This window comes from Melanotaenia boesemani, chromosome 22 (assembly GCF_017639745.1).
Source record: "Melanotaenia boesemani isolate fMelBoe1 chromosome 22, fMelBoe1.pri, whole genome shotgun sequence".
NCBI classification, from domain to species: domain Eukaryota; kingdom Metazoa; phylum Chordata; class Actinopteri; order Atheriniformes; family Melanotaeniidae; genus Melanotaenia; species Melanotaenia boesemani.
Genome location: NC_055703.1, coordinates 12,464,724 through 12,483,556, shown reverse-complemented (window position 1 = coordinate 12,483,556; position 18,833 = coordinate 12,464,724).

Here is an 18,833-nt window from a genome sequence, read left to right as displayed (position 1 = left end):
ATTTAAGGACAGAAAAAGACTAAGATCAACTCATGATCTGAGACTGATCAGGGAAAATTAGATAAATCCACAGTTGTAATGTTATTCACTGTCATGTGTGCTGTTCATATTGATCTTATCAGCAGCTCCTCTGTAGGACAGTCCCCCCACCCTCTTTTTCCCCCTTTTATACCATACACATGAAAGCATCTATTAATTTTCCAAACTGAAACATATAAATTCCAACTTGCTATTTCTTTATTTATTTAAATAATCTTTATAGAGTTCCTTTATAGACTTATAAATATTATTATGTTTAATATTAGCACACTTTTTGATGTACGTTTTCAATGTTTTTACATTTACAATTACAAATATGAGCTAACTTATTCTTATAGTTAAATGCTTTGATATACTCTTCTTCATAAAAGCTCCAACAGGTGAAAATGTCTGATGATCCATAATATCGTTTTTGTATCAAGTCCGCTACGAACCAATGAAAATGTAAAGATCATCTCAAAGCCACCAAGAAAAATATCATTACTGTGAATGCTGGCGCACCAAGAACAGCATTGCTAATAGTTTTGGATGAATTAAAACTTGACATATTTTGCTCACCCTCAGAAATACTGCAGTAATGAGCAGCAAAACACCCTTTCCCTGGCCCAGTTTTCACCCCCACAAAGTCAGCCATTTTTGGGATCTGCAGATGCCAGAACAAGCCCATTTAGTGAGGGGAGCATGTTTGGGGTCACGCCCTTGTTTACACGGGGAGCCGGAGCTGATGGTTTTAAAATGGCGTCCAGATGGTGACAGAGGCTTGATTGCAGCAGAGGGGGCTTCTGCGTCCCGCCCACTCCTGCTGTCCAGCTACTTTAGCTAAAGCTGAATCTCTATCAGCTCCCCTTTCCTCTTATCATCAAGCTACAGTATCTCTGCTGTTTAATCACTCCTCCTCTGTCCAACATGGCTTGCAGCCATTATTGCAAGTTTCTTGTGTGGATGTGACTTCACATGTGTCTATGCTATCTCTGCCTCTGTTTAATTTAATTTGGCCTTTCTTGCTCAAACACACTACTGTCACAAACACACACACACCTACCTCATTGTGATGTGACATAGCAGTGTGTGTACATTATGCGTGTGATGTATTAGACAACCCACTGTTAAATTACAGTGTCACTGCCTCCCTTCAGCCCCCCCAAAGCTGTAGAAAGCTTTGCAGACAGACAGAAAAGAGAAAAAAAAGACAATGAGAAAGAAGTAAATAGTTGAGGGGGTGCCAGTATCAAGATCTGTGTTTGATCACTATAGAAATAAAAAGGAAAGACAGCAGAAAGGATGGTAGAAAAGAAAATGAAAGTGGAAGAATTTAGGCAGGGGGAGGGAAGCTCAACGGAAGTGCATGAGAAAAAGGGGGTGGAGGGTATGACAGGGCAGGCAACAGTAGTTACAGATGTTGTGATTGTGTTTGTGTCGGTGTGAAATATGATTAGTGTTCCCTCTCATTAGGAAGCCGATCATTCTCGCGCCTCCCCCTCACACACATACACAGCTGTAGTGGTCAACAGGCTACTCAACAGGAGCACATCAGCAACTAGTGTGTGTTTGCAAGCTGCTGTTTTACACATTTTCAGTTGTGAAATGTTTTTTTTTTCTGTTCTGGCATGTGGACAGTGTGATTTTTTGCACTTTTTGTGCACATATGCTGACAGTACCTTCTCTCCCCTGTCGTGGTGACTGGTAAGCGATTCCACAGGCTGTTGGCAGACCTCCAGCTCAGCTCGCAGGATAGAAAAGGAAGAGGAGAGGAGAGGAGAGGAGAGGAGAGGAGAGGAGAGGAGAGGAGAGGAGAGGAGAGCAAACAGAAGCAAAAGGGAAAAGAAGAGAGGGGGAGGCAGCGACTGTGTAATTAGTGGCAGGTTTTTGCAGCCCTCTGCTTCTGTTTAATTAAAAAGCCAGAGAGAGAACAAGGAAGAAGAAGGAGTCTGTGAGAATGAAAGAGAGTTTTGCATAGTTATTCTGTTTTTGCCAGGAGCAGGTGTGAGACTAGCACTGGGACAGATGCCCAACAGCTCCAGGCTTTTCCCACTATGGTCTTAGGGAAGAATAGTTAAAGGGAAGAAATCTACCAATAAGTTTGCTCCATCAAAAAAGTGAATTAAAAACTACCTTTTTCTTTTTTTTTTTTTTTTTTTTTTGTTGTCTCTCCTATCAGAGTGCTCACAGGGTGACAGGACACGTATAGTGATAATGACAAGGCTGATGTGTGATGGTGAAGGTGATGGTGGTAGAGGCTTTTTCTTTAATCCTGTAGTTGTGTATCAGGGTGATGATGAGTCAGTGATATTGGCAGCAATTGAAGTGCTGATGAAGAGTTCTCTGCCTAACCCAGGGCTATGGATCCATATTGCTGAGCATGCTTTTTCTCTTCCACAACAAACTCTTTCCTTTGTCTATTTTTTTCCCCATCCTCAACCTTTAAGCAAGTTTGCTGCTGTCATTCATCTCAGCTTGTTCAGAATCACTGTGCTGTTTTTCTTTCTGTCCTTTTATCTCGCTCCCTCTGGTCCACCTCGCATGTGTCATCCACTGTTGGAATTGTTATGTCTCGTACTGTTTTCTCAATCTCACCAATCTCCACCTTAATGAAACTCAGTGGCAAAGCCTGTTATGATGTTGGTTTCCCAGCCACATGCTGATGAAGACATTGAATATTTACACTAATCTTTTTTCTTCTTTTTTCTAATTTAACCTTTGAAGCTGCATTGGTTAATTTTCTCTCAGCACTATAAACTCTTGTTTACCTTATAAAAAGATATTTTTGTTGAACATGTATAATGACTAGAGAGCTCAAGGCAATCATTTTGAGGAATTACATGCAAATAGACAAATAACAAGCAAATTAATAACGTGCAGGACAAATACACACAACACATCCAAACACACAAGAGAGTTTAAAAGGTGAATTTTTGGCACTGCAAGGTATGACTCCTGACTATTACAAGCATTTGTTTTAAACTACTCTAACTGGTTCTTGTGAGGTGAGGGAAGCCATAGCCTACACTAGCCTCTCAATTCTCGGTGAGTGTTGATTTAGGCAATATAAAAGCAGCTAACTGGAACTACTTGTATTTTGTATTGATATATTTGTAAACTGCATGACCAAAAGTATTAATTTGTTATTTCTACGGCCAGTCAGAAGAATGGAGTTACTCACATAAGACACCAAAATTTGCATTTACCAAAACCAAGTGTTCTTCCTAGATGATGTATAAAAGAAAAACCTTTAGCAAATTAGCATATGTAAGCGGTCAGCAGACACTTTTTTCCCAAATATTTTGTTTTTAAAATGACACTTCTCCAATGAAAAAGCTCTCCCTTGTTCTGAAATAATTTCAACTCAGTTATGAAGGGTGCAAAGCTAATCTAGAGATACCCAATATTAAGAATTAGATAAGTGAAAATGATCATGCCAGGTTCACTGTAAAAAAAAGCATGAGGAAATTCAGATGACGTATTTCAAAAATGTTTTAATATATTTGACTGTGTGCTCCAAACTTTACAGCTTTTTTCATTTTTGGGCTGTATGATTCTCACAGTAAGCTGGCAACTACCCCAAACACTCACGCTTGCTCCACAGTAACTAAAAAGCAGACTGTGATAGCAGCGCTTACTTCACATCTAGTGTTTCCCAGGTAACAAAACAGAGCTCCTGCTTTGGAGGAGTGCAGTAAAAACATTTCCAAATGATGGATTTCCAAATGAATGAATATTTGCCATGTCTGCAGGTTATTACAATGTTTTGGGTCGTAGTGGTGTTCATTTCAATTTTGAAATTTAATGTTTTTTATGTTTGGTTTAATTCATGTTTGATTTTTGTGTCATGGCTTGAAATTTACTTTTATTTCCTTTGTTTATTCTCTTCTTCTTTGGTAGTGCTGCTTTCAACCTACCCTGTACCCCAGGATTGAGTTAGCTTATTAGCAGCACCGGCTCTGTGTTACTCATTAGTTTCCACAAAAACTCCATGGTTTTCTATTGTTCACTGCTACATCATCTTTTGATATCTAGTTGAAGTTATATGAATTTGGGGTGTTCTGTTTACCACCCTGCTATTGTATTTTATTTTTGGATGTTTGGAAATCCTGCCTGGGACTGCTATGAGTTTTTTTTTTTTTAAACTGGTTAATAAAGTAAGTTTCAGTTTACTTCCCAGCCACCTGCTTCCGAATCTGCACTTGGGTTTTGCTTAATCCACACATCACTCTCATGACAACCTGGCAGTTTATATTAAAGATTTTCTCTTGGAGGGCCACCAACCAGATAAAGGAGCTGCAAAAAAGAATAAATCAAGAAAATATCTGTATATAATAAAATAATAAATAAAAAAAATAAATAAATTGAAGCATGAATAAGTTAAGCACAATGAGACAGTGAGAAGTAAACTAGTTATTTTTTCACACATTTCTGTAGATATTTACATTGTTTACATGCAAATTGTTCTTTGAACATGTGGCTACAGTAAAAAAAAAATGTTAGTTTTTCCATATCATTTTTGCTTTTTCCCTAGCCAATAACATTTGTTTGTCACAGAACCCCCTATTATCTTATAAAGAATAACTACTCAATAAAGCAATAAAAAAAAAAAGTACAGCTATAGGGAAACAGTATTTCACTTGTTTTGCTTGTGATATATTGCTACTACTACTACTACTACTGAACTGAAATGACTAAATAAGATATTAATATGATTCTGGCCAGTTGGCAACTCCACAGAGAAGTCATCATAGGCTCTGTTGGACATTGTTTGATTAATTGTTTACATAAAATAGTAAGCAGTGCAGCTCTGATACAAATGCTCTGGTACAAATATGCATGTTGTGATCACTCTAGTGAGAAATATAACACACACCTCAAACCTTTATTAAGTCATGAATGTAGTTTAATTTATTTGTCTGGGTTTTGTAGTATGGTGTATGTGGTTGCCATAGAAATCCAAACTCAGGGAGCTGAAGTTGAGCTGCTTGAAATGGATTATTACTGTATGTTAGCTGTATTCCACTGATACATCCTAGACACACAAAACATGAACAGCTACAAGGAGTACTTTTTTATCTGCTGTCTTCACCTCCTCTCCACTCTGCTTTTCTTTTCATCTATGTTTTCTCAAAAAGAAATGCTATTCCATACAATACTTTTTTTCCTTTCTTGTTTTTTTTTTTTTGGCAAAATGCTTTTATAGTTTTTCTCCTTGATGCACTCTTCCCTTCTGTCATTCTTTCTGTTTTCACTCTTTCATGTTTTGCCAAGTCTTTCTGTTTCGGGAAGCAAATGAGAGGGGAAATGAACTGACATTTGGTCAGGTAGGAGAATAAAGATAGGAGGAAAATGGAAATGGGAGAGAGGACAGGGGGGAATAGAGGTAGAGGAAAGGGGAGGGGAGTTCAGGAGTGAGGAGCAGCTGCCAAAGCCAGTCAGTTGGAGGAGAGTGAGGAGTAGGGAGATAAGGAGCCAGCCAGAGAGTGGGAGCTAGCAGGCACCCAAAAGAAAGACACTGATACCCTCTCTCTCCCTCTTTCTTATCCCACCATCACCTCCTCCCCTTCATCCCTTCCTCTCCACACTCTCAGCCTCCTCTTCTTCTTTGTGCAGCGTCTCAGTGGAGCTGTGTTTGAGTGGCAGGCCGTCACAGATCAGCTAGCAGCTAAAGCAGAAGGCTGTGTGTGTGTGCGTGCTTGTGTGCGTGTGTGTGTGTCAGCCAAGGCAGGGGGCTGCCAGCCCAGAGCGAACAGATCAGGGGAGAGTCTAAGTGGGTTTATCAGTGCCGCTGAGAGCCAACACACACACACATCATAAACTTCAGCACACAACTGTCGTGCATCAACAGAAGTAAAGAAACAAAGAAGCGGGGTGTATATAGCACACATGCTGTCAGATTAAGGCATATGCTCACGTGCACACAAACACACGTACACACTGAAACACACACACACAGAGTGAGAAAGGGATATTAGACCCAACCAAAGCAAACCTGTGAGCGTGAAAGCGCCTTACTGCCTGCCTGCCAGCAAGAGATGTGACTGGATTCTTAAGCAGCCAGCTAGAGAGTGAGGACTGCTAAATACACTCTCTCTCACACATTCTCTCACTCACACACACACACACACACACACACACACACACACACACACACACACACACACACACACACACACACACACACACACACGTAGAACTGTGCTTATATATATCTCACGGTTCAGCTTATTTCTCCTGTAGCTCAGTGCTGGAGCCCCATCATGCTTGTTGCAGTTATAATCAAGTGCAGTTATGACAGTGATTTCCCAGAATGTAATATCTATATATTCACATTATTGACTTCCTTTTGCCTAATTTTAAGGGAATTGCATTTTTATTGGCAAGGTTTTTATTAGATGACTTTGAATGAGGGAATTTTGGGTAAAAGAAGGACTGACAAGAGTTTAAATGAGTCAATGAAAGGACAACTGTATTTCAGATTTGCTTTGATCAATATTTCTAGATTTACAATGTATGAAATGACTTTACGACGTGACTAACCATAGTTATGATACCAAAAGAGAAAAGATTTATCATCATTACAATCTGCATGTTTCCTCGGTTTGCATCTTTTATTAAACTTTAGAGTCAACAATTTAACTCTTTGCCTCGGTATAATAATGTTCTTGTTAGCATCATTGCCAGAGCTGGCTGTGTCCTGCCCTTTTCTGGTAAAGAAAGAATAATGACTCTAAATAAACTTAGTAATTACTAAATACTTGTTTTACAACTTAATAAAGACATTATGGATCCCACTCTCACTACATCATCTTTGACAGCTTTGTCAGAACCTCATGCAAATATTTCAGTTTTCTGTTTTGTTTTGTTTTTTACCTGTAGGTTGTTAAGTGTAAAAGGTTGTATTTCAAAGCTGAGCCATTATATTTTCTTTAATCTAACCAAATAGGTTTTTTTTTTTTGGGGGGGGGGGGGCTAAACATAACCAAGAAGGGTTGTAGGGTGAAAAGGAGAACAGCTTTGCCAGGTAGAATTTGCTATTTAAACAAATCAAGTTTCTTGTGAAGGTTTAGTAAAATAAACAGTGATAAACTGTGTTGTTACTGTGGACTCTATTTATTCAGAAGGGTATCCTTTCAGGGTCCTGTATTGGACTGGCAACCTGGTGGCATATTCTAGGACGTCTCTAAGATTTAAAGACGGGTGTAGGACCTTGCGTCCCTGCCAAGTTCTGCTAGATAGAATGACATAAATGCTAAATGTTTTTTTTACTTAATTTAATTTTCTATTAGATAACTTGCAGGCCAGTTGGGGTCACTTACAATCACTTTTAGTATCAATATATATATAAACCAATCAACATGCGTTTTTTTGTTTTTTTAGTTTTTTTTTTTTTTTTTTTTTTTTTTGGACAGTGGGAAGTCATCCATACATAGGCAGAACACGCAATCCACATAAAAAGGTCCCAGCCAAGACTGACCCAGGAATCCTGTCACTGGTCACCATCAACCAGGATATAATTTTACTCTGTAGTTTTACTTTCAATTGAGGACAATAACCCAAGAGAGAATTTACAGCTCACAGTGAAATTTGACCAGATGGGTGTGTAAGAAAGGATCAAACTTTTTATTTACTCCTTATAAATGCCAAACTTATCTGGGCTGTTTTTACCATCATTATTGCACAGACAAGGATAAATCGCACTGTTCTGTGAACCAAAACTGTCTTGTAGGCAGCTGTTTAGTGCCATCTGTCTGGTCCTGTCACTTTGGTACCTGAATAAACCCCACTAGTGGAATGAGTTACTTCTTCTATCTCTGGTTCTGTTTGGTGTCTTTCTCTATACATCTGCTTCACCTTCTCTGTCTCTGCATCTCTGATCCCTCTTTAATGGGCATGTTAACATTTTTGTAGCCATTTACATTACTTGAATATAGTAATGGAACTCCACATTTTTGAGGGTCAGACTTCCTGTTTAATCCTTCAGACTCACCTTCTCAACAGATATCTTTGTCCTCTATGTCCCTGTCCTGTCTCAGTCTGTATACAGGGGAGTGAAATGACAGAGTGATAATCATTATTTATTTTTTTCTTTTTCATTGATGGTGACAGCTAGAGAAAAACTGAATTCTCTATTTTTTTAGAGCTAACCAAACAATAACAGAACCCAGCATCATGCTAAGATTTTAACTAAATAGCAACTGTTTTATTTGTAAAACAGGAAGTACATACTTTATCAATAAATACTAAGTTTTTGCTGTTAACTAGCTTGAGTTAGTGACTACTTCATACTTTCATCTTTTTTTTAAAAAAAACCAAAAAAAACACCCCGTAACCATTTTGATCACAGGCTGATGATGTCACCTGCAGCTGCCATCCAGTTGGGAAAGAAAACCTTGAGCAGTGAAAGAAACAAACCGGATTTGGCTGCCGGGATTTCAAATGGGAAACTTCAATGCACTGTGTTCCACACATTTCTAAACACAGCTCAAACAATCACCGACATCTCAATCATTAAAGTCAATAATAAAATAAACAAATTTATGATTTTTTTAGGGTGACGCCAGACCCTCTAAAATAGGCCTAATGATGTTAATATACCAAAAAGAAACTATTAACAATGGGCTAAAAGTGACCCAGCAGTCACACAATTCCTGAGAGATCACCTGATGCCACATGCAACAAGACATAGCAACACAGATGTTCTTCAGTTGACAAAGTGGAAGCAAAGTAAATAACCATCCAAGGCAAAAATGATACACTGATAAATTCACTAAGTATAGTTTCCTTTAAACCACTATGAAATATCCATCTATTTTCTATATCTGCTTATTCCATTGCAGGGTTGCCTATCCCAACAGCTAGTAAGAGAGAGAGAGGCAGGGTACACCTTGGACAGGTTGCCAGTCCATGACAGGGCCAACACAGGCTTACAAATTCATGCTCACACTCACTTCTGGGGAGAATTTAGAGACATCGTTTAACCTAACATGCAGGACTGTGGGAGGAAGCCGGAGTACCTGGAGAGAACCCACATGTGCAGAACACACAAACTCAATGGCCTGGTCGAACAGCTGTTACCTTTGCTTCCCCATCACTTCCTTTCCTGATTCTCCATTCAAAGAGTGATCTGGCAGCTTTCTGATGCAGGTAAGACATTGACTTAAGTATTATTGGGTGAGGAAAGAATGAAACCAATGAGCAGAGGGAACACCCTTCTTTACTGTCTTCACTTCAGGTGAATCTCAGACAGTTACAGTATAACAGTAGTAATGGAGATTGCAGTGATATCACTCCATGTAGCGCACTATATAAATTCATGTAGACATATTACAACATGCCCTCTGTTAAGCAAGAGCACTTCATAAACATACATGAATAAATCACAGGTTAGGAGTCTTATGTAGCACACCAATGCAAAAGAAAAAATATCTTCACCTTTTAGCTGTATTAATTAAAGATCACTTATTTATATTCCAGTTTAAATCAAACCTTTTTTTCCCTACTTGAATGTAAAAATGAAAAATAAAATAATAAAAGAAAGGTAAATAAACAAAAGATTATAGTACCTTTTGGATATTTTTAGACAAAGTCTTTGTAGTGAACTGGTTTGTTTACAGCGATGCCAGATCTTATGCATGTTGTTGGCAGACTATTTTGTTTGTACAATGTAGCTCGTTGGCTCACTGCTCTTTTACACTACGTTGCTGGGTGCCGTGATCCCCTTTCCTTGTTTAACACAGTTGCATGTTGTCCAGGATGGAGTGATGGTTGTTCTCTGTGGCTGTTTTTGTCAAGATGAACCTTCATGTTTATTGTTCATTATCCCAGGTGCAGTCTCTCCTCCTTGCCAGGGTCTGTTCGAGTTGGCAGCAGGGTGCTGACAGGTCTGCCAAAGAACAGTTTTGCAGGTGATGGCAGTTTACTTTTGATCGATGTTGTTCTGATCTGTAGTAGTACCACCTGTATATTCCCACCATGTTTTAGGGTTTTTGTAACAGTTGATTTAATGTGTTGTACATGTCTTTCAACAAATCCACAATATTCAGTCAGTTATTAATATTTTGAAAGCTTCTCCTGTATGCTGTAGTCCATTGTATGTTAATATTTCATCAGGACATCCAAACAGTGACATGTACATTTGCGTCTTTTGTGCTACTGCATGACTAGATGCTATGTGTACTTCATCCACCACAGAAAATTTAGAATATCTGTCCACAGTCAGTGAATAATGGTGACCATTTACTTTAAACAGATCAGAATCGAGTAACTGCCACAGCTTTGTTGATACCTTATATGGGTGGAGAGGTTCTTTTGGGTTTGCATCCTGGTATTCTATACATACACTTCAGGATCTGCACATCCGTTCAATGTCCTGCTTCATTTTTTTCCAGTACACATTTTCTCTTGCAAGTTGATATGATTTCTCAATTCCTTGATGGCTTGTGTGTAGCTGTTCTAACATGGTGTTGGTCATGGAATCAGGAATGAGTACCTGTCTGCCTTTGAATATGACTCCTGCCTGTATTGCTAATTAATCCCTGAAGGACCAGTAAGCATGCAGATTCTTTGGCAGTTCACATATTTTTTCTGGCCATCCTTGGTGAATCACCACCTTCAGTGCACTGAGTTTGGGATGCTTGGTAGTTTCCACATGGAGGGTGTTCTGTTTCTCAGGTGGGAAGTTTTTGAGTCCTCCATTGTCCATTTTAAGATCTTCTATTTCGAGAGCTATTCCATCTACATGCTTATCTAACTCAATTTCACTGATGTTTTCAGGGTTAGCTAAATGACTGAGAGTGTCTGCAAGACTCATCTGTAGCCCATGTCTGCACATAACCTCAAAGTTATATCCCTGTACCTGTTCTAGCATACACTGTAACCTAGGTGGAGCAGCATGCACTGTTTTTTTTCATATATGGTGACTAATGGTTTGTGATCTGTGATCACTATGAATGTTTTCCGTACAGATAGGTGTGATAACACTGTATGCCATAGACAATGGCACGCATTTCTCACTCTATATTGCTGTATCTTGATTAGGTTGCGTGTTTTTGAGCCAAAAGCTATGGGCTGGTTATTTTGCACAGGAGCTATGCCTAAGTCTTTCTGTGATGCTTCTTCTTCAAGAATTAGTCATTGTAGGATCATAATATTTTAAGCATGTATCTTCAGTAACTTTTGCTTTTATGTCATCAAAACAATTTTAGTAGCTGGTGTCTCAGGACCATGGCACATAATTTTTCAGCAGACATATTAAAGTATGCACTTTGTCTGCAAACTATGGTATGTAGGGAAACAAGAACGACAGCATCCCAATAAATCTGTGAAGCTCATCTTTGTTTTGGGGAGTTGGCATTTTCTGAATGTTCTGAATTTTAACTGGGTCTTGCTCTGATGCCATTGGCAGTGCATTGATTGCCAAAGAATCAGATTTGATTTTGTCTTATGGCTTTTGGTGTATTTGTCGCTGTTGAACACCAAACCTGCTTTTGCTGCACATTCCATCAGGTTGGTTAGGTTTCTGTTGTGTTCTTCCTCATTCTCTCTGCAGACAGCAATATCATTGGCTATGCTGACCACACCTTGTAACCCTTCCAAGATCTGGTCCATCTTGGCCTGAAAAATATATCTTGAGACACATACCAAATAGCAAGTGTTTGCAGCAGTACCTGCCTAAATGAAGTGTGGTCAAAAGTTGTGAGTCTTAGTCAAAATGTATTGACAATTGTCCTGCTTTCAAGTTTGCATCAAGTTTGCTGAATATTTTTGCATCTGTAAACTTTGGGTTGAGTTTCTCCACAGTTGGACTCTTGTGTTAGCATCTCTTAAACTGTTTTCAGTTTTTAAGGGTCAAGACTAGAGCACCAATCTGTGTGATCTTCCACTTTATGTAGCACATCTTGTTCCACAAGACACAAGACTCTCATTTCTGTTCGGTGTTTGTCTTTGATGTGGATACTGCATTTGGGTGGTGGGTCTTGTAATGTTTCAGCTCCTTCTTTTGGCAGACGATTTGCAGTTCCAATAAAGTTCCCAGTTTTGTCAAACTAGTCTGGGTATGCTCACTTTAAATCTTTTATTGTGGCTATGTGTTTTGGTGAGTTGGTCTTCTTTGACTTTGTTATGGCCTGCCTATCAGTTTCTTTATTGGCTGCTGTATTGGCATAGATAGTTACTGAGTCCACATTCACAGTGACACGTTTTAGTTCTTCACTTGTAGGTAGCCCCGCTATTGCTGGTCCTGGTACATCCACAAAATAAAACTTGGCATTGACCAACTTGGAGTCTTTCCACTGGCATGGGATGTCTAGGTTCCCATAGGTGAGAGTTTTGCATGGCTCTTTTGTAGTCTGTTCATGGCTTGGTGACCTCTACTATACATTGTGTGTATGTACGCAGTAGAAAGGTACATTTTTTCCTGATGCACTTGTATCAATCTTTAGCTGAAATGTGTGCCCACAGCCAGGTTGTTTATATGATGCTGGCTGTGGTGTTTTTGTTTTAGTTGTTGCCTCCCTCTCCTGCAGCATTTTGCCCAGTGTTTTTTGATACCACATATGTGACACTCAACATTAAATCCTGGGCATTGACATGGTCTGTACCACATTTTTGACGTTCGTCATCTACCTGTGCTTATGGCATTCACTCTCTCAGAGTTTCCAGTTTTGGATACCGCAAGTTGGTGCAGTTCAATGTTTCCTGCTGTTAGAGCTTCATGCTTTTATCCCTCTGTCAACACTTCAGCTAGAGAGCAACCTCGGGGCTTGCTGTAAAGGTCATTACTGAAAGCTTCATGTTGTGCGCTGGCTATGATAAGCTCGATCAGATGTCCATTCAGCTCTTGGTCTGTCAATTAGCATTTTAGAGCAAGAATTCTTGCTTTGGTCACAAAAGCATAAAAACTTTCATCAGGTTTCTGCCTGTACTGCATAAGGTGGAGCCTGTAGATCCTAAAGTTAACACCCAGCTTTAACTGTTCTTCAAAAAACTTCCACAGGTTAGCTGGCAATTTTTTTTCATCTTCTGTTATGGTGTGGTTCAGCTGTCTCGGAAATCCGAGCGGTATAGGTGACATCATTACCAGGTATTTGGCATTCCAGTTGCGATGGTTGCATCCAAAACAGCCAATTTGTGAGCCTCTACATCAAGGAATAAACACTTAACACAACCCCTATCCCCCAGGAAAAAAAGATTTCAATTAAAATATCTCCCTGAATGGTAAATTACAAAAAAAATAGATTGGTCAGTAAGTTTAATCTGAAATCTTATGAGTGCATTTTCCAGCATTGCTAATGAGTGGTCAACTTCCACACATCTCCTGTCTCTATATCATTTATGGCCCTTTCCCACTAGTATCCACTTACCCCAGCCCGACATCACCACATCTGATTTGTAGGTGTTCCCATCAGGATTTTCCCGAGATAAGTAGATACATTTTTAGCATCTACTACATTAAGGTTCTGAAGGTGTAGAACCAGGCCAAAACTTGTGACGTGTTGAGATAGCAGGCCACAGTTGGTAACTGTAGAAAACAACATTTGCAGCGGCGGCAGTTTGCCGATCCTGAGCCTGAGTGTTGCATCTTGCAGCCAATAGCCTTTTCTGGCTTTACTCAATTAACCGTTTTTGGATTATGAGAAATTAAACTAATCAGCACGAAAATCACAAGCTCAACATCCTCCATTGTTGTTTCATTTGTGACTTCACTTATTAGCCACCTTGCTAAGACAACCCGGCCCATACTCAATTGCCCTCTATTTTAATGGGAACAATCGAAACCAGGGTGGTGTGGTGTCGGCTGAATTAAGGTAGGGCCAAGTGGGTACAAGTGGGGTCAACAGAGTAGATGTCATATGAATGTGTTTACCAATTTTAATGTTGGTCATTAATTTGTATCAACAGGCCAGAGCATTTTTTCAACAGTATTTTCCATGTGCTAAATCAGATTTAGCACAAATTTCTCTTTCTACCAAATGCTTTCTGTGGTTTGCTTCAGGAAAATTCAGCAATGCAGCAAATAGACCCAATTCCGTTTTTAAGGGTGCAATTTTAACCCATAACACAGCTCTGAACAGAAAACAAATAATGCCTGATACCATGCCTAACATAGCTTTTCACTGCAGAAACAACAGGAGGTGTGAACACTTTGATGGACAGACATTTGCAGTTTTTATTCAAACTGAATTTACTTAAACCTGCTTTTAAACAAGGGTATAATCAAACAAATTACTGACAACTAATGTAGTTGATGTTGTACTTATTTGCTCTACATCTTACATATTTGACCAATAGGAAAATGAAATACATCCAGAAAGGTCTCATCAAAGATAAAAACTGTGCACAGCAGTTTTCACTGATGTGACAAAGCTAATATTTTACTTGCTCTATCATACACAAAAGATGCACATCTCCTCACAGACTCATAGAGGAGACACAGGGAGGAAGAGAAAAGATTGACAGGGCAGGCCTTCATCCTCCCTCCTGTCCACAGAAGGGCTGTTTGTTTTGAGGAAATGACACGTGCTTGCCGAGGAGGAAATGATCTGCTTGGCCCCATGCAAGATCCTCCCTGGCACCAAGACCACTGCACTCAGCTCTTTTCTCTCATCCAACACACCCTCACACACACAAGCACACACGTACCCTCACTCCCCTCTCTGTGCCTTTCTTCCCTTCATCTTCTCAGCTCTCCATCCATCGCTCGTCTGTCACGGCAGCAGTGCAGCCAATCCATCACGGGTCGGAGCTGGGCGAGCCGTTAGGGCGAGTGCGTGTGTACGAATGACTGAATATGTGAGTCAGAGCAGTGTCTGTGTAAGCACCACTATATTGCAGACACCGGACGTGCAGCTGAGCTTTATGTTTATATGCAAGTTTTTGTACACAGGGACTCACACACCTTTCCTCGCTCTTTCACCTTTAATAAACAGTGTGAGTGGTGTGTATGTGTTTGTGTGTAACACGGAGGAAGTAGACTGGTCCTGCCTTCTCTGTACTCTGCTGACAGATTGTTGGACCGTAGCGAGCTGCAAAGACCCACACCATGCTGGGATAGAGACTTATGATGAAACATCAAATTATGTGGTGCAGGAGTGTGTCTGCGTGGGGGCTTGCCTGCACACACAAACACACTAGCATATGCACGACAACACACCTAATCGTGCTGTTGCTGCATTCAACTAAAAGTCTCCCACTGAGTCATTATGATCTCGTGGTTGCAACAAGCCAGAATTACTGATGGCGTGTTGTTTTATTTACATAATACATCTCTTTTATGCTGCTGATGTGGTCCCCGTAAAACCACTTTGGATTTATGAGGCCATTTTCACGCTTGTTACCGCAGGAAATATGAGTGTCTATCAGCATGTGTTAGTGAGAAAAAGAGTCAGAGTCCTATAGCTTGGTGCAACACTAAAGCTTCATACACATACAGCACACTCACACACACGGGTCACTGTTTTGTTTGTTACTGACAGTAAATTGTGGCATTGCGCTCAAAGACAAATTCAGGCTCATAAAGCATACCAAAGCTCAAGCTTCACACAGAGCTATTGGAAGTATGTGTTGGTACTGTGTGAATGTGTGTGTGTGTTGCAGCATAGCTATAAAGTGGGTCTTCTGAAATGCAAAGGGGCACACTAGGATCAAGTTAAGCCCAGAAGGGAGCTCTTGGCTAGGCATCAGTATGCACCACAACAGCCTCCCTTCACCGGCTTTCATCTGTCAAGTGTGTATGAGCAAGTGTGTTTTGGTAAGTATCAAGCACACGCTGTACCTGTTTGTAAGTATTTCATGCAAAAAGCATTAGTGTGTATTTTCATGTCTGTATACCTATAAATCTGCAGGTGAATTTGTCTCTGAGAGGCTCATTAAGTCTGAGTGCTGTTTAGTCATAACCATGATGAAGGTTGAAAGAGTCAGACTGATGCTCCGTGTTTGGAACTGTGACAGTGTTTAATGGTCAGATGAGAGCAGTCACAACCTCCACAGGCATAAATCCTGTTCAGTTTTTTGTATAGTCATCCCATTGCAAAATGATCCAGACAGAAGTCTAGTATTAGATGACCAGAAGAAAAATAAAAATCAACAAAAAGAGATGAAAAATAATAATTATATGATGGTCTAGAAGTCCAGTCACACGACTCCTGCAACCATGTTATATCTTAACAACACCTGTAACAAAAGTATTTAATAACTGTACTTTAACCAAAGTTCTACACGATGTAGCTGCAGTGTAATAAACATACTAAACAACCTGCTTATTTGTACTTTCAGTCTGTCAAAGCATGAATCTCACAGAAACCAATAGAGATCTGGAAACTTTGGAAGCAAACCCAACACTCTGAGCTTTTGTTGTCATTTCCCCTGAACAATTCCTGAACAATTTTTGATGTGTTACACAGCACATTATTCCTCTGAAAGATGCCACTGCCCTCAGAGAATACTGTTGCTGTGAACACGGTCTACAACAGTGTGGACAATAGATGTCAAAGTAATAACCAACATGAATCCCAGGAGCTGGGAAAATTGTGCAGAGCATGAAGATTTTGACAGTAGGTCTACTGTAGGATAGGACAGCATTGGGCAGGCTTTATCCACCATGTGCATGGCCCTTGTTCATTTGTTGCCCTTCCTTGAACAACAGATTTATAATTGATCACTAATCTAGTATATCTGCTCCTTGTAAAGTCATTTGGATCCTCATACTTGAGTATTTTTTCCACTTGGCACATTCAGCTTTCAACTCTAAGATCTGACATCTCACTTTCTGGCTGATATAGTTAGATTAACTGAAGAAATCTTGATAAAAATGTTCAACTTCATATTTTCCATTTTTCATGTCTTTGTATAAATATTTAATATAAAGCAATGGCTTAAATTGTTAATCTGCAATATAATTTCTACTCCTTTTGTTTTTTTAATAAGATTATTTTTATTACTGAAACCAGAAACTAGTTAATAAAAAAAGATGTAATATTGATTTGTATATAATTAAATATTTTTCTAACATATTTCATGAGGTGAGGGGCTCTTTTGTGGCAAATTATGTCAAATTACAACTAGATGACTTAAACAACAATCAAATATAGATTGCACATTTCAGTTGTGAAACAGACGCACAGAGGCAGAGACCCTGTGAATCAAAAGCAATTTCAGTATCGATGGCTCATGTTTCAATAAAAATCAATGGTGCTTGCCTTGTATCAGGCTGGGTCAACTCTCCAATTCAATTTCCTCCTGAGGTAGAGCTACACAGACAGGGGTTGGAGGGAGCAGAAGGTGTGTGTGTGTGTGTGTGTGTGTGTGTGTGTGTGTGTGTGTGTGTGTGTGTGTGCGTGTGTGTGTGTGTGTGTGTGTGTGTGTGTTTGTGTGTGTCTGTGTGTGTGTCTGTGTGTTCTCAATGAACATTTGGGATATGCTTAGATTAGACAGTGAGAGCCTGCCATGGTAAAACAGATAATATAGTTATAGTAAAACTTCTATAGTCGCCAGTAAGTGACTCATAGTTTTTATATTTTACATTCTGTAAAAATAACATATTGTTGGATATATATTAAAATATTTTCAAAAACTACCATAGCTTCTAACTTAAGTTGTGGGTTTAACAGCTTGCACATTGCTGCCAGTGTTTTGTATTTGCTTCTTTAATGATAATATTTGTCTTTTTGTGTTTCATCAATGTCAGTCTGGGAATACAAATAGGAGTATTTCATTTTCTGTAATAATGTGCTTGGTAATCTGCTGCTGAAAAAATATGAGGCCATGATCTGATTTCATCTTTAATTGTAGAGGTATTGTCAGGTTGCACTGTTATCCCCAAACATGTCAGGTTTATAGATGTTTTCCCACATGATCTCAGGATCTCATGTAGCACACAACGGGAGATTTTCTCTTTCAGATACTACTGCCACTGGTGATTCTTGGCCAGTAAAAGGAAGAATGTGAATTTTAAAATCATATTCTATCAACTGTAGTCATTGAAGTCAATTGGGTTACATGACCTTTCTTCTTCACCTTGAAAGCCCATTTATACTTAACACAGAAGACAGATATACAAGTGAATGGATAAGCAGATGGACGAACAGTTTCATCTGTCTCCTGCAGTGGTTTTCAGGGAGCATAGCTATACTTTGCTTGATGTAGAAGACGGAGCAATACCACCGGAAATCGCAGGGGCAGTGCTGCTCAGAATAAGTGACATACAAAAAGTAAAAGAAAAACAAACCAGAGAAGAAGAAGAGGGTCAGAAGGGGGGGGGAGCAGAAGAATGAAGACGACGACAACAACTGTAGAACTTGTACAAGCTTTTGAAGAAAGGAAATGTAAATGTTTAGGGCGTGTTGGGTGGTTGGAGACAACTTAATTCTGGTACATTACCATCACCAAACTGTGTCTGAAACCGACATGGGTCGCAGGAACAACATGTCCATATGCCATTTAAGTTTCCAACATGGCATGAACTACAACCTATGAATGATTAAATATGTTCACCTGAAGACTTTTCTGTCTGACCTTGCATTGTTGTAACATGTCGGTTACTTATAAAGCAATACAACTTGTTTTGATGGCACACTGACATTCATGATGATCTGGGGCTGTCATTTTTCTTTAGCAACTTTTTTCCCAGCCTGGGGCATCACACAACAGCAGTCTTTTGCTTTTTTTGCACCCTCTTACATGCCAGCAACTGGATATCAAAATACTGGCCATTTTGGTTTTTTTGCACCCTCTTACATGCCAGCAACTGGATATCAAAATACTGGCCATTTTGTATGCACATCATGGTTGATTCAGCACAAAAAGCAACAACA